Source organism: Hippoglossus hippoglossus, chromosome 1, assembly GCF_009819705.1.
Source record: "Hippoglossus hippoglossus isolate fHipHip1 chromosome 1, fHipHip1.pri, whole genome shotgun sequence".
NCBI classification, from domain to species: domain Eukaryota; kingdom Metazoa; phylum Chordata; class Actinopteri; order Pleuronectiformes; family Pleuronectidae; genus Hippoglossus; species Hippoglossus hippoglossus.
The window spans coordinates 11,416,367-11,429,840 of NC_047151.1; the positions used below are offsets into that span (position 1 = coordinate 11,416,367).

Here is a 13,474-nt window from a genome sequence, read left to right on the forward strand (position 1 = left end):
TTGGCTGCATTAAATAAAATAAATCCAGTGGAATGTGGAATATGTTGCAATAAAAAACCAAACAGGAACTTTGGGATCGACAAACAAGAGTGACCGATGTGCAATATCTGTTGTACCGGGGGGCATCTGTTTTCTCTCTGACTCACTCACTTTACTGGCAAGCACGCTCAGGGCTCAAACAGCAGTCAGGCGTTTCAGTGATTAACAATGTAAAATAACTGCTGTGGACTAACTCATTTAAAAAACACACACAGCAATTTCACTGGGTAAATAATTGCAGAAGCAGATAGGGAGATTTCACAAAGACACAATATGAGCCCTTGAAGATCACGTCTTTGTTTAAACACGTTGTTGTTTTTCTCTCTGAGTGTATCAAACTACGCTTCTATGCAAATCCTACGAAAGGAAAGAGGTTAAAAAACACAACGTTCAATTTTGGTCTGTACATTTGCTGTAGTGAAAGTGTGGGTATATATATAGATATATGTATATATCTATATATATATATATATATATATATATGTGCGTGTGTGTAGACTACATAACAGTTTACTCCTGTGGCTGACAAACTCTGAGGGTATTTTTGTCCTCCCTTCCCTGATAAGTAAATCCTACATTTGATCAGGGAAAGGAACTCTACCAGCTCCTTTTAGAGCTTCATATACTCACACTGTGTGGAAATGTTTATCACCAATTCAAAGACCTGATTTTCGTCCATCTGTCATCAGTGCATCACACTTTTCTGATCAGTCAATCTGAGCATCTTGACTCATTTTGAGTTTATCTCCACGTACAGTGTGATTTTGGATGTTCGCCGTCTGGTGAGGGTTTTATCCGTCTGTATGTGTATCAGGCCAAATGGTGCAGAGCCAGGGCGCCCCTAGTGGTACACGCTAAATATTTCGTTTTTGTACTTGTTTACCATCAATCCTCGTTCACGTGTTATATCACACTCATGGATTGTTTCCCTCCATTGTCTCCCCTCGTTTTCTGAACACATTTTTGGGCATGTTGTTAAAAAAGGCAAAAAGAAAAAGGAATGTTTTTTTTTTTAATGCCATGAGGGGGAAAAGGTGTCAGAGAAGCGTCGCTGCTTTTGCATGAAAGAGACATTTTTTTTTTTGCTTCTTCAGACGACGAATGAAAAGAGGAAGCAGATATTTTTTCGATCTCAACTCTTCACACGCACATTAATAGAAGAGAAAACACGAATCACGGAACATTACAGCGCTGCCATCGCACACATTTGGGGGGGGGGGGGGGGGGGGGGGATAGAAATCAAACTAAACAACGATGAAAGGGATGAAAAACGAGGCTGTAATTGAGAATCATAACAAGACATCCTCTGCACTGGGACTTAACATCAACATTGTGTCAGAAAACACATCCGACTGACTTCTGTGCTTAAGTTTCATTGTTCCCCTGAACCGAGGTTACTGTCGGTCATCCAGCTCCGCGATGCTGAGCCACAGCAGCGTCAAGTCGGACACGGTCTACCTGCCAGCACGGCGAACCAGCCTTTCACAATAAAGCTACACCAAATGTGATTCGAAACCCGATTTCCAACATGCTGTCTTTTTATTTCATAAATGGTAGAATATGAGAGATAAGTAATGCACTGTCTTTCCTATGACCTTTTTTATCCTTTTAAGATACATTTTCCTTATCAGATAAATAACTCGCCACAGAGAGGCTTTTATTTTTTAGATCCAGCAGCGGAGGTCACGTGCAGACTGCCGCTACCTTGACTCACACACGGTGGAAGATGAGACTGACTTGAATGATCAAAGAGCAAACACAGCCAAAATCGTTGTTGTCACTTTATCTAAATAACAACATTAGTCTGAACATATACAGTCACTTCAGCACATTGGATCGCATCTTTAACTTTGTGGCGTTAAAACAAATTAAAACAACCCCCTGTTAATAGCCTTGTTATCGGGATGTAATTGCGTTCAACAGCATAGTATATCTTTTTGCATTACTCAGAGTGAACAGAAGCGTTGAGCTAACAATACACGGACAAATAAAAACCATGTTTTAACTGCGACACAACTGTGGCATCTCTCTCTTTTTTTTAACTGATGCTCCAACAAAGAAACTCATCAAAAAAAAGTGTAAACTCACCGAGCTGGCTCCTGAACGCTGTGTGAGTCCTCTCCTTGTCTTCTCATGAAATGAAATTCCTCATCCAGTATTATATTAAACACACAGTAATGTCCGTGGAGATCCACTGGACTCGTCTCCTCTTCTCTTCTCTGAGGCTGACAAACACTTTTTTTTCCTCCAGCAGCTTTTATACGGCCCCGGTCTGCAGCGCAGCAGAGGTAACTCGCGGTCACCGTTTGTTGCTGCTCCATATAAGGCGAGCACGTGCGGCGTCAAAACATGTGTTAAAGGGCCAGCGACACCTCCGGCGCCTCATTCAGTCAACGCACCCCCGACTAACAATGGAGGAACAGCCACTAAATGACGAGAGTTACCTTTACCATATTCCACTAAAATTTCAGAAATGGTTAATATCGTCATTGCAGAAGTGTGCTGCATTCAATCTAGAGAAAAATCGACTCAGGTTGTCTGGATTAGCAGAGATAGCACAGAAATCCGTTGTGATTTCCATCGAACCAACTTACAACCAACTTACCAACAAACCATCCAACCATCCAGTATACCAACCAACCAAACATCCAATTTACCAACCAACCAAACATCCAACATACCAACCAACAAATCATCGAACATACCAACATACCAACCAACAAATCATCGAACATACCAACATACCAACATACCAAATAATCAACCATCTAACATAACAACCATCCAACATACCAACATACCAACCAACAAACCATCCAACAAACTAACCAACTAACCAACCAACAAACCACCCTATCTATCTATCTATCTATCTATCTATCTATCTATCTATCTATCTATCTATCTATCTATCTATCTATCTATCTATCTTCTTACAGTACATACAGTAGCGTGCAACTACAAGTTAATACCCGACTGCAAGCAAGTTGTTGAAAGTTGCATAAGGAACACTGGATATAAAACATTGCAATGGAGCATGATAATGAGGAATAAAGCAGGACAACCGATATTAAAGGAAACAGAGTTTAATGTAAATGTAAATACAATTTATTGCAACATGTGTTATTGTTGTTGTTACTTTAGGAGATTGGCATCTAAAAGTAACAAATCTACAGCTTTAAACTGATTTGCTGGTGAAATGTAACCTAACCATTACGTTCAATAAATATGTTGTATTTGTGGTTATAGGAGGTGATTGGCATCAGATATTAGCTACGAGCACAGCTGACAATTTCACAGAATAAATGCAAACACATGGTTGAAAGTTGCATAAGGAACACTGGATATAAGACCGAGCAATGGAGCATGAGAATGAGGAATAAAGCAAGAATACAGATATTAAAGGATACAGAGTTTTAATGTAAATGTAATGCAACATGGAATTATGTCACCATATACAAGGTCAATAAATGTGTTGTATTCGTGGTTACATGAGGAGATTGGCATCTAAAAGTAACAAATCTAAAAACTTTTAAATGATTTGCTGGTGTGAGTGGTGAAGTTAAGGCCATGGACTATAATATGAAAACATTATGAATAAAACAAGGGATCAGCAGGGTAATCCGCAGAAATACTTGAGGGACTTCAGACGGCAAACTGCTACACTCCATAAATTTTGTTTCATTGAGTGTCTGGACAAAACTCTCAAAAGTCACCTTCTTGAAACCCTCCTCCTTTTTCTTCCTCTTAAAAAGAATAATGAATATCATTACATGTCTGGATGTGTGTTATCCCTGTGACAGCTTGGCGTCCTTGCTGTACCCTGCCTCTCACTCAGTGTGTGCTGGAATAGGCTCCTGCCCTCCACGGCCCTGAACAAGATAAGCTGCTTACAAAATGGATGGATTGATGTTAACTTGCCATTGCTTCATCTGCACTCTCATCCATCAAAACCTAGACTCAGGCCTCGGCAGGGCAAAGACAGCAGGCCACGTGCAGTGCTGCTTTCAGCAAATCACAATGCACTCACTGATCACTTCATTAGGAACACCATGCTTATACTGGGTAAGGTCACCCTTAATCTTACAATATTATTCTCCTAAAATAATTAAATCATCTTAAAATATTACAACTTAATTCTCATAATATATCTCATTATGTTACCATCAGTGTGCCTGAGCAGAAATCCAGATTCACCATGTTTTTACAGTCGTCAACTGTCCAGCGTTGATGAGACTGTGTCCACTTCAGCCTCAGATTTATGTTCTTGGTTAACAGAAGTGAAACCGGATACGGTCCTCTGCTTTTGTAGTCAAGGTTCAATGTGTTGAGAAGCTTTTCTGCTCACCACACCACAGAGTTACCACAGTCTTTCAGGCACAGTCGGTCGGACCATTCTCCTCTTCATCAATAAGCCGCTCAGTGAATGTTTTTGTTTTATGCAAAACCCAGAAGAAACTTACAAACATGCCCTGGTCTACGATCACACCCCTCCCATTCTGCTGTTTGACATTAACATCAACTGAATCTCCTGACCTGTATCTGCATGCTTTTATTGTACTGCACTGCTGCACTTGAACGTGTCAACGAAAATAGCTCAACCCTAGTGCTTGTGGCTGAACAATGACACGACCTGACATGGCCTCTAGATAACAGGACAAATTTACTAACCAACATCCCCCTGTTCAGGAGCAACAGTAAACACTTAACATACCATCAGACTGCAGCGTCTGGTTGTTTCTTGTTTGTCTGGCTGAGTGGCCGCCTGCCAACCACACCAGGTTAAACAGAAGCGGAGAGGAAGTCTGAGGGGCGACAATGTGAGCACCGATTACAAGAGGAATCTTCAGTCCAAGAAGACAATGTTAGGGTCAAGAGGGAGAGGAGACTCGAGGCTCCACGGCTAACAACATTAAGGAGGTTATGTTTTCACCCGTCCCCCGGTTTGCTTACACAAAAACAACGCAGCGGATTTCCACGAAACTCTGTGGAAGGATGCAGTGTAAATCAGGGAACCCATTACATTTCTTGGGCTGCGGATCCGGATCTAGAATTGTTTAACATTGTGAGATATGGAATTTTTCAACATACAGTTTGCTAGGGATTTTTTTTTTTTACAGAACTGATATCTATGAGTCTGTGAAATTTGGTGCAGCTTGATTGGATTTAAGGTGATTGTTGTTGCCTTGGAGTTATGTGTTCTATTAAGTGACTTTTCTTGGAGCCCATCGGCCATCCGCAGAGGATTAATGAGCCAACAGCCAATATTTTGGGGCTTCCTGTGTAGACAGAAGGACTGTACAGTGTTTACTGTTAAACAAGTTTCTTTAATCACATGAGTCATGTGTTTATCCACATGAAACACAGCCGTACGTCTTGTGGGTGTTTTAGTTCCAGACAACATTTTGGCTCTTTTAACAGCCATCAGCGTTTGAATGCAGATAAATAAAAACTCTGATAGCTGATGCATTTCAGTCAATGTGTTCCAACTCTTTATATCCCCATGTGGACTGTTTAGCTGAAAGCAACCAAAGGCTGCCAAAACGTGATTGGTCAAACTAAACACAGAAACCCGAAGACCTCTGGCCCCAAAATCTTGTCCCTGCCCTGCATACTCACATGCAGAATCTGTTTATAGAAATCACAGAGTGCCGTTCTAGTTATCATATGTGGTGCTTCGTATAGAACAGGGTTCATCTGGTTTTAAAAATTTACATGAGAATATTTCATAATATTTGCTGAATGGTATACTCATTTTTATCACGTTGCATAAAGTACATTATGACTCATATCATGTTGGAGAAATCACTTTCACACTCACACTATCATTAACTTTTAAACTGAAGGGCAGAATTTCTCCTGAACTCTTTTCCTACTTAGTTCATGGCATGTTATGTTTGAGTGAGGCTACAGGAGCCTGGTGCACAGTCCTGTCTTACTAATGTACAAAGAACATCACAAACCATCTGGCAGTGATTATCTAGCTTAGTCTGCCTGCACTGTCTTTTATTCAGCTCTCTTCGCTTTAGGGGGCAATTAGCTTAAAGATGGTGGACGGCTAAATGGTTCTTCTTTCCGTCTTTTTCCACTTAAATCTCCAGATCCCCAAATCAGATACAGTAAAAAGGGCACTATTAAATTAAAGCATTCCAATGTGTGAATGACTTGTTTTAACAGTCTGCAACTGACATGCTGGGTATTGTCTGTACATATATTTCTTCATCAAAGTAGAATTTTATTTCTTCATCAAACAAATGGTCATTTTCCTTTGATTGATCCAACTGATTTAGTAGCATGTTAACCTGCATACAACTGTGCCCTTACAGTGCTGTAAGCCCTGCATGGCCCCTGGCAGCTGAAACCAGGAAAGAATAAAAATGTGGCCAAGGTGCATCATGTCTCCTGCTTCACTGTGGATGTGGATCCCCCAGTATGGAGTCTCATTAAAACAAGATCCTCAATCAGAGTGATTAACTACTTAATCCACAGTAGAAGCTCCAGAACTGTCTACATGGATAAAGGCACATGATAATCATCCAAGATGACTGAATTTCAGAGTAAAATACTTTTCTCATCTAGAGAATTCAGGGTCACAGAGAAAAAAACTATGTTACCAGTTTCAGATTGTTGAAATGTTGTCATGAGCTACAGAAAATAATGAGCTTGAAAACAAAATGGTGCACAAATCGTGACCAAATACAGAGAACGCAAGATTAATTAATTTTAATATAAAGGTTCAAAAAGTTTGTTATGTTATTGGTGATTCTAAAATAATATATTGGTATTTATATGAAAGGCCAGACTGTTATCTACAAAACCTGTGGATTCTATGAATGATCATAGATCATCATAGATCATCAGTGATTCAATCTAATCAACCAGTTGATTGATTTATTAACAAAGCCATATATAAAGGGACTGATTCAATCTTCTGACAAATAAAACAAATTCAAAGTAATGAACTATATAATAAAATGACCAATTTGATGTTTCCATTGTATAATGCAAACTTCAGAGGATAAATACTGCATGTAGCATGAAATAAAGAGTAAAAAGAAAACAACTGGCTGATTCGTAGATTCAGCATTTCTTTCTCTCTCTCTGGTCACCTCGTGTCCTTTCAGGGGGTCAGAGGTGACCGTCAGCCACAGAGCAGCTTCCTCGAGCTGACAGGCAATCATTGTCTTGGACCAGGACATTTGAGGACAGTAAACAGTGAAAGAAAATGACCAAAAATCGCATGACAGATTCCAAACAACAAGTACAAGTTCAAGTTGTTCACCTCTGCCACAAAAGTTGGAAGCAGAGCATGAAGGCGACAAAAGTCAGTTTTCTTCTAATTACACTGGAAGTACAGAGAAAATGCAGTACTCTGAAGTCAGTAGTGTTGAAATCAACAAATATCTGTCTCCGTCTTGGACGGTTCAGCAGTTCACTCCTCATTCACTGTGATCAACTGTCAGGCGCACTTATTCTCACTGGCTGGAGAACAATGGTCTGTTATGGCTGGCGCAGCGTGAGCTAGCTTACACACTCGCAGCTAATGGGATCACCCCTGAGATGTTGAAACACTGGTGGATTTCCTTCAAGTTGTTGCTGTTAGGAGTTGACAGTGAGAAAGGTGCAGTTCAAAACTTGGGCTTCTTGTAACAGTAGTTACAGCGTGTTCAATGAAGCAGGCTGCATGTCAGGCATGGAGAAGCAAAGGAATTTGAACACATAAAGAAACTAAGAAAAATGCCTAAAACTATCCATATAATACAAAGTGTGATTTGGCTGGTTTGCAAATATAAGGAATGTGGATCTTGTGGTATTTTGGGTAAGGGGCATATAGTAGTGGTGGAAAGCCATGAATCAACAGTGAAAGCCATTCTACAATAAAACAGTTCATATCAGTATCAGTGTAAAAATACAATCAGATAAGACTCAAGAATTAACTAAATGTTAATCACAAATAAATAAATATGGGAATGTTTGATCACTCAGGTGTGTAACATCATTCAAAAATAGAATTGTCATGGATTGTGATACAGGCTTGTTCACATCCTATCGAAGTGGGAAAATCTCTCAGGAAAAATGAGGGCTGCTGTTAAATGCAAAAAAGGGAGTTAATTTAATGTGCAACATGTACATACATAAAGACTCTCACATAAATGTGTCAATCAAGGTCTTTTCTGTGTTCTTCATGTCACTGTGTGCCTGTAGGCTATATGAGCACATATAAGGTCGTTGGGTTCATCCTATAGTCAGCTAGGCTGGAAATGTCAGATTTTATTTTTTTACTTACAAAACCTGCATGTTTCTTTCTGTCATAGATAAACTTCTTGTGAGCCTTTGTCTGAAAGTAGCCAAGCTTATGTTACCCCCCTCAAATACAAAGCACTTGTCTTTAAGTAATAAGAACAATTAGAGAGTAGTGATCACAAAAAGAAAATATGTAAAGTGTGCTATCAGCTTCTAAGTTTTAAAATCTGTGTGTATATATATATATCAAAAATGTTATATGCATAAATATTTATATATATATATATATATATATATATATATATATATACAATTGATGTATATTTAACAGATTCAGAAACCCATGCAACTTGGTGAAAAGCTACAAACCAGACAATTTAAACTTTAATCTGATTGACTTCTCGACGTGTTGACTTCTTCTGCCTGCTGTTAGAAGAGCGTAAAATTAAACATTTATCAAAACCCCAAAATAAACTTTAACTTTAAAGAGTGGCAACTCCATGATTTATTCATGAGCCACTCACCTTTCCTTTGAACCCACAAGACCACTTATGTGATTTGTGTGGGGTTAAGAAAAGTTAACAGCAGCCTAATCCCCATTTTGCCCAAAGAACCGCCATTGAAGGGTCTCTGGGGAATCTGGGACTTGAATTTTTAAGGATACATTTGTCTGTGTACAAAGAAGGAAGATTTGAAAATAGAGCACAATGGCCCTCATATGAGAAGCTGATGGAGCCTGCACTCTGTTTCTGTGCATCTGGACTTTAAGAATGTCATTCTTTGCTTATTGGAATTTGGGTTTGCTTATGTTTTGCACTGAAATGTAAAAGCTTGTTGATTCACTTGTCTTCTTCCTCTGCAAACATCTTCCAGTGCGTCTGGATTCATCATGAGGGGGAGCACAAACAGAATTCTTCCTCATTTTCATTCTGACCGACAGTAACCCTGCACACAAACTGCAGCAGGAGAATAACGGTGGGTTTTGTGCAGTTCTTCACTTCTCACTCTTCTGATTTATGTCTGGCGGCCTAATAAAACCCTGCTGGAGCAACACATGGTCCTATAGGTGCAGAAGATGACAGGGTGTACAGGCACATATGTGATGCAGGTACTGACAAGTAGGATGAGATGAAGAAGAAGAAAAAGAAGAAGAGGAGGAGGAGGAGGAGGAGGAGAAATCTGTCCGGCAGTAACCCCAGCACGGAGAGTGATGGAGGAGGGGAGATTTGTCCGATAGTAACCCCGCCACAGAGCAGGATGGTGGGAAGCAGGATAGGAGGATAGGAGGGGGTGGTGTGCAGATCGACTATATTTATCTGTGGACTGCAAAAATGTGTCACATCTGTTTAGTGTGGTGAACAATAATAATAAAAACACGTCGTACTTATAATGCATCTGTATTTTGAATCCACGTCAATGTGACATCAACACAAAGGACGAGGTTCGACCCGGATTGAGCGGGACTTCATGTCAAACCTGCAGTAAAGGATCGGACTGAATGATGGAAACACACACACACCCACGCACACACACTTGGGCAGTTGTGTGTTAGATAAACACGATTCTTAGTTTCTCTTTCTGCTTGCGTAGTTGGCACCTATGATGCATTCAAATGCTGCGGGAAATACTGCAACTAGCCTAGAATATGAACCACTTTGTATTGTTTTTAGTTTTTTAGGGGAAACATTCAAAGATACTCAGCCGAGCACTGAAACAGTTCACGCAGGTCTTCATCAGTTACATCACCTTCTACTTGAACTCAATGGCCCCTTAACTAAGTCTGTATTTTTTATTTTAATATTTTATTTCTTTATGTTTTTTTAAATATATATATATTCTAAAAATATAAGGCTGAAATAAAATGTCAATCAATTGAATGCATCTCCTTCATTACACTGTGGTCAGGCAAATATATACATTGTTTTGATAAATGTTTTTTTTCTATTAAATCTCTATTAATCAATTATTTATTTGGATAATTTTATAATAGTCAACCTTCTGCTGATTAGTATCTTTTAAAAACAAGCAAGCACATTATTTAAAATTATTTTCTTTATCTTTCTCAAGACATTCTCTGTTTGTTAATCAGTTTTGTGGTTGCACATGAAGTCACCTGAAATGAAATGTAACCACTCAAGACTTCCATTTGTGTGAGCATGTTTGTGCAATGACATCATCGAGTCTGTTGTTTTCATTCTGGTCCAGTTTTCATTATTTATTCTGATCCAGGTAAATCAGAGTTACCTTGACACTGGGATGGCGGAGCTGTGGAGGAGTCCGTGAACGCACCGTGTTTTGACCGCTGGTTACCTTGCAGCCATCGGAGAAGTGGGTGAAAGGGGAATGATGTCACTGCCTGGCTGAGACTGGCTGAGGTGAACAATGAAGAGCCCACGTCTCCTGTAAAATGGTTACTTAGCAGAAATACAGCGATCAAGAAGCTGACTGGTCAACACACGACTGATGTCTGAGGACAATAATAACTGAATGCTAATGTCACTCAGAGGTGAATGGATGAAGCAGATTGTTTTGAAGTGAAGGGAATCTCCTGTAGTGAAAACACAGAGACACCCACTACATCTTTGTTAATACACAGTGACATCATAATTAATTGTATAAATTAATGTATTCACATTTACATGGAGATTTTCATTATATTTATGTATAATTGTAGATTAAATGTTGGTTGAATCTTCATTAGATCAAGTCAGATAGTGACAGACTTGATGATATCATGTTCATATCTTGTTCCTGCATCTGTATTTGTCAAAATAATGCAGAGATTTTTATGAAAAATAATCAGGCATATGTAGAGTACTAATATCTACAAACAGGTGAAATTGGTGCAGATCTGTATTGAGATTCTTAGTATTTTAGGGGGTATTTACATAAATATATATATATATATATATATATATATATATAAATGTATGATCTCAATGGGCTCGGACATGTGTTATTAATTTTCTCAATCCCTCGATTAGTGAGAGTCATCACAATGATACAGTATCTTATATACATACATACACATACTTGTGACCCTGTTAAAAGTGTTTTATTGTAAACAACACTTGTGACCTATGGGCTCCCATTGAATAATGATTTCCCAAGCAACTGTCATGAATCTCTGTGGCTCTTCTCACAGTGTCCTACTTACACACACTCTATGAATCAGGCCATTGTCGCGGCGCTGGATTTCAGATATATATTTTTTCTGGGAATTGCCTGTAAACAATTCATTTGCACAAGTCATGACCCTGACTAATTACATTGCTGTGATGTGGGGGCGCTATGTCCTGTTCCATTTTTCATTTCTAAATGGGACCTTTGTTGATATGATGTTTGTGACAGACAGACAGACAGACAGACACACATTTGTACTTCCATCTGAGTGAGGACACTCATCGACATAATACATTCCCTAGCCCCTTACCCTAAACTTAACCATCCAAACTAAATGTCTAACCCTAACCTAATTCTAACCCCAACCCTAAAACCAAATCTTAACCCTCAAACAGCCCATTGAAAAAGTGAGAAATGGTCAAAATGTCCTCACTCTGTTGGGTCTATGCTTAAAATGGTTCTCACAAAGATATAAGTACAGGAACACACACACCTCCTTGTGCAAATTGATATTGTTTAATTACTGTTTACACTTTTGTCAGTGACGTCTTGAATCAACTCCGCTTTCCAGTCTGTAGTTGAAGGTGGAGTCGGGCGTCAAATTTCATTCCTGATCCTCCTCTGCCAGAGACATTATTTTTTGTCAGAGTAGTGGTGTTGTATTGATTATACTGCACTGTTTTTCCAATAATTTGTCTTCCTCTGTTACATAAATGAGGTTGGCTTAAAATAGAGCGTAACTGAAGAAGAACTCCACTGATTATACACAACGGTCTGTTTACAGATCTCACAGGGAGCCCATGTGAAAACATGAGCTGCATGAAATCTGATAAATGGCCTAAAGTTATGTCCCATTAGCTTCAACAACAACTCACCTGAATCTCTCAGTTCTTCAGAGGTTCCCATTTCCCGAGTTGTGAAGTCGTTGTCCCTACTTTGATGTTCTCATGTGGAAAATACATGGACGCTGTGAACAAACTGTATTGTATTTATTTGTTTAGTGTGTTTCAACAACACCTTTGACACTTTTTCCAATATTTAACAATCAAGAGCAAATAAAAAGGATCAGGTGTGAAAGGCACATACAAAAATGTATGCGTTTGTTAGAGATGGATATTCAGTTACAAGTTACAAAAATTTAACATTTGTCCACTTCACATTGAAAGATGATATTTAAGCTAAGTGTAAAATTATGTAAATTGGCATATAAGTGATCAGAATCAAGATTTGGGTTTATTGACAAGTAGGTTTACACAAACAAGGAATTATATAAATAAATATAAATATCAGAAACACTAGAAAACGTGTAATAGGAACTTTTCACATGTACAATTTGAACGTTTGTACAGTATGACCGTTCACAGGTGAAGACATTTGTTAGCAGCTGGCCAACTTTAAACCAAAGTTTTCCCTGAAAAGTCTTTGGTCCGACTTAAGATGGCGTTCGCGTGAAATTTCCCAGTCACAAACTTGTTTTTCCGATCATTCCATCACCACATGAACGTAGAATCTGACCAAACCATTTGTGGTTGAGATGAATTGTGGGTCATGTAGGCTCCAGTTGTTGATAAACAAGAAGAAGGCATAGAATAAGAAAGGTGCTGTTCCTCATTTTGTTCGGAGTCTTGAGTGCAATGCTATACAGCAGTGGATTATTCTTTTAATGAACCTATTTTAACTATTAAACCAATATTCTCTATCACAGGGGCTGCACTGTAAGTCCAAGCTAGCTGCAATGATTTAAATATAAACCTATGACTTAAATAACATAATTGAAAAACACAAAGAATTTAAATGGAGGCCCATATCTCCATTGCATCAGTAAACTGGCGTTAGTCTCCCATTAACACTGCTGAAACAAACTTGCCTTCAGCTAAGTCTGATCTATTACATGTTCATCACTAACTCCTCCATGCATTCTTCATTACAAGGGCGATTTTCAAGATAATACCTGTAGCAGATCACGTTAAAAGCTTCTATATGTTTTTTCAGGAAAAATCCCCATATTTTTCTAGACTTACTGATTTGTACAGTCAATTAAATGGAATGAAATAAGTGCATCAGTTCT

The 13,474-nt window shown here is 38.8% G+C and overlaps 1 protein-coding gene across 1 annotated transcript in view; it reads right to left on the reverse strand.

Moving 5' to 3' along the window:
• LOC117769461 (phospholipid-transporting ATPase ABCA1-like) overlaps positions 1 to 2,283 on the reverse strand; it is a 38,164-nt gene extending 35,881 nt beyond the window's left edge. The window contains exon 1 of the mRNA XM_034598362.1: positions 2,128 to 2,283. The gene's annotated coding sequence lies outside the window, so the exon portion shown is untranslated. The remainder of the gene's footprint in view (positions 1 to 2,127) is intronic.
• Positions 2,284 to 13,474: the final 11,191 nt, after the last annotated feature.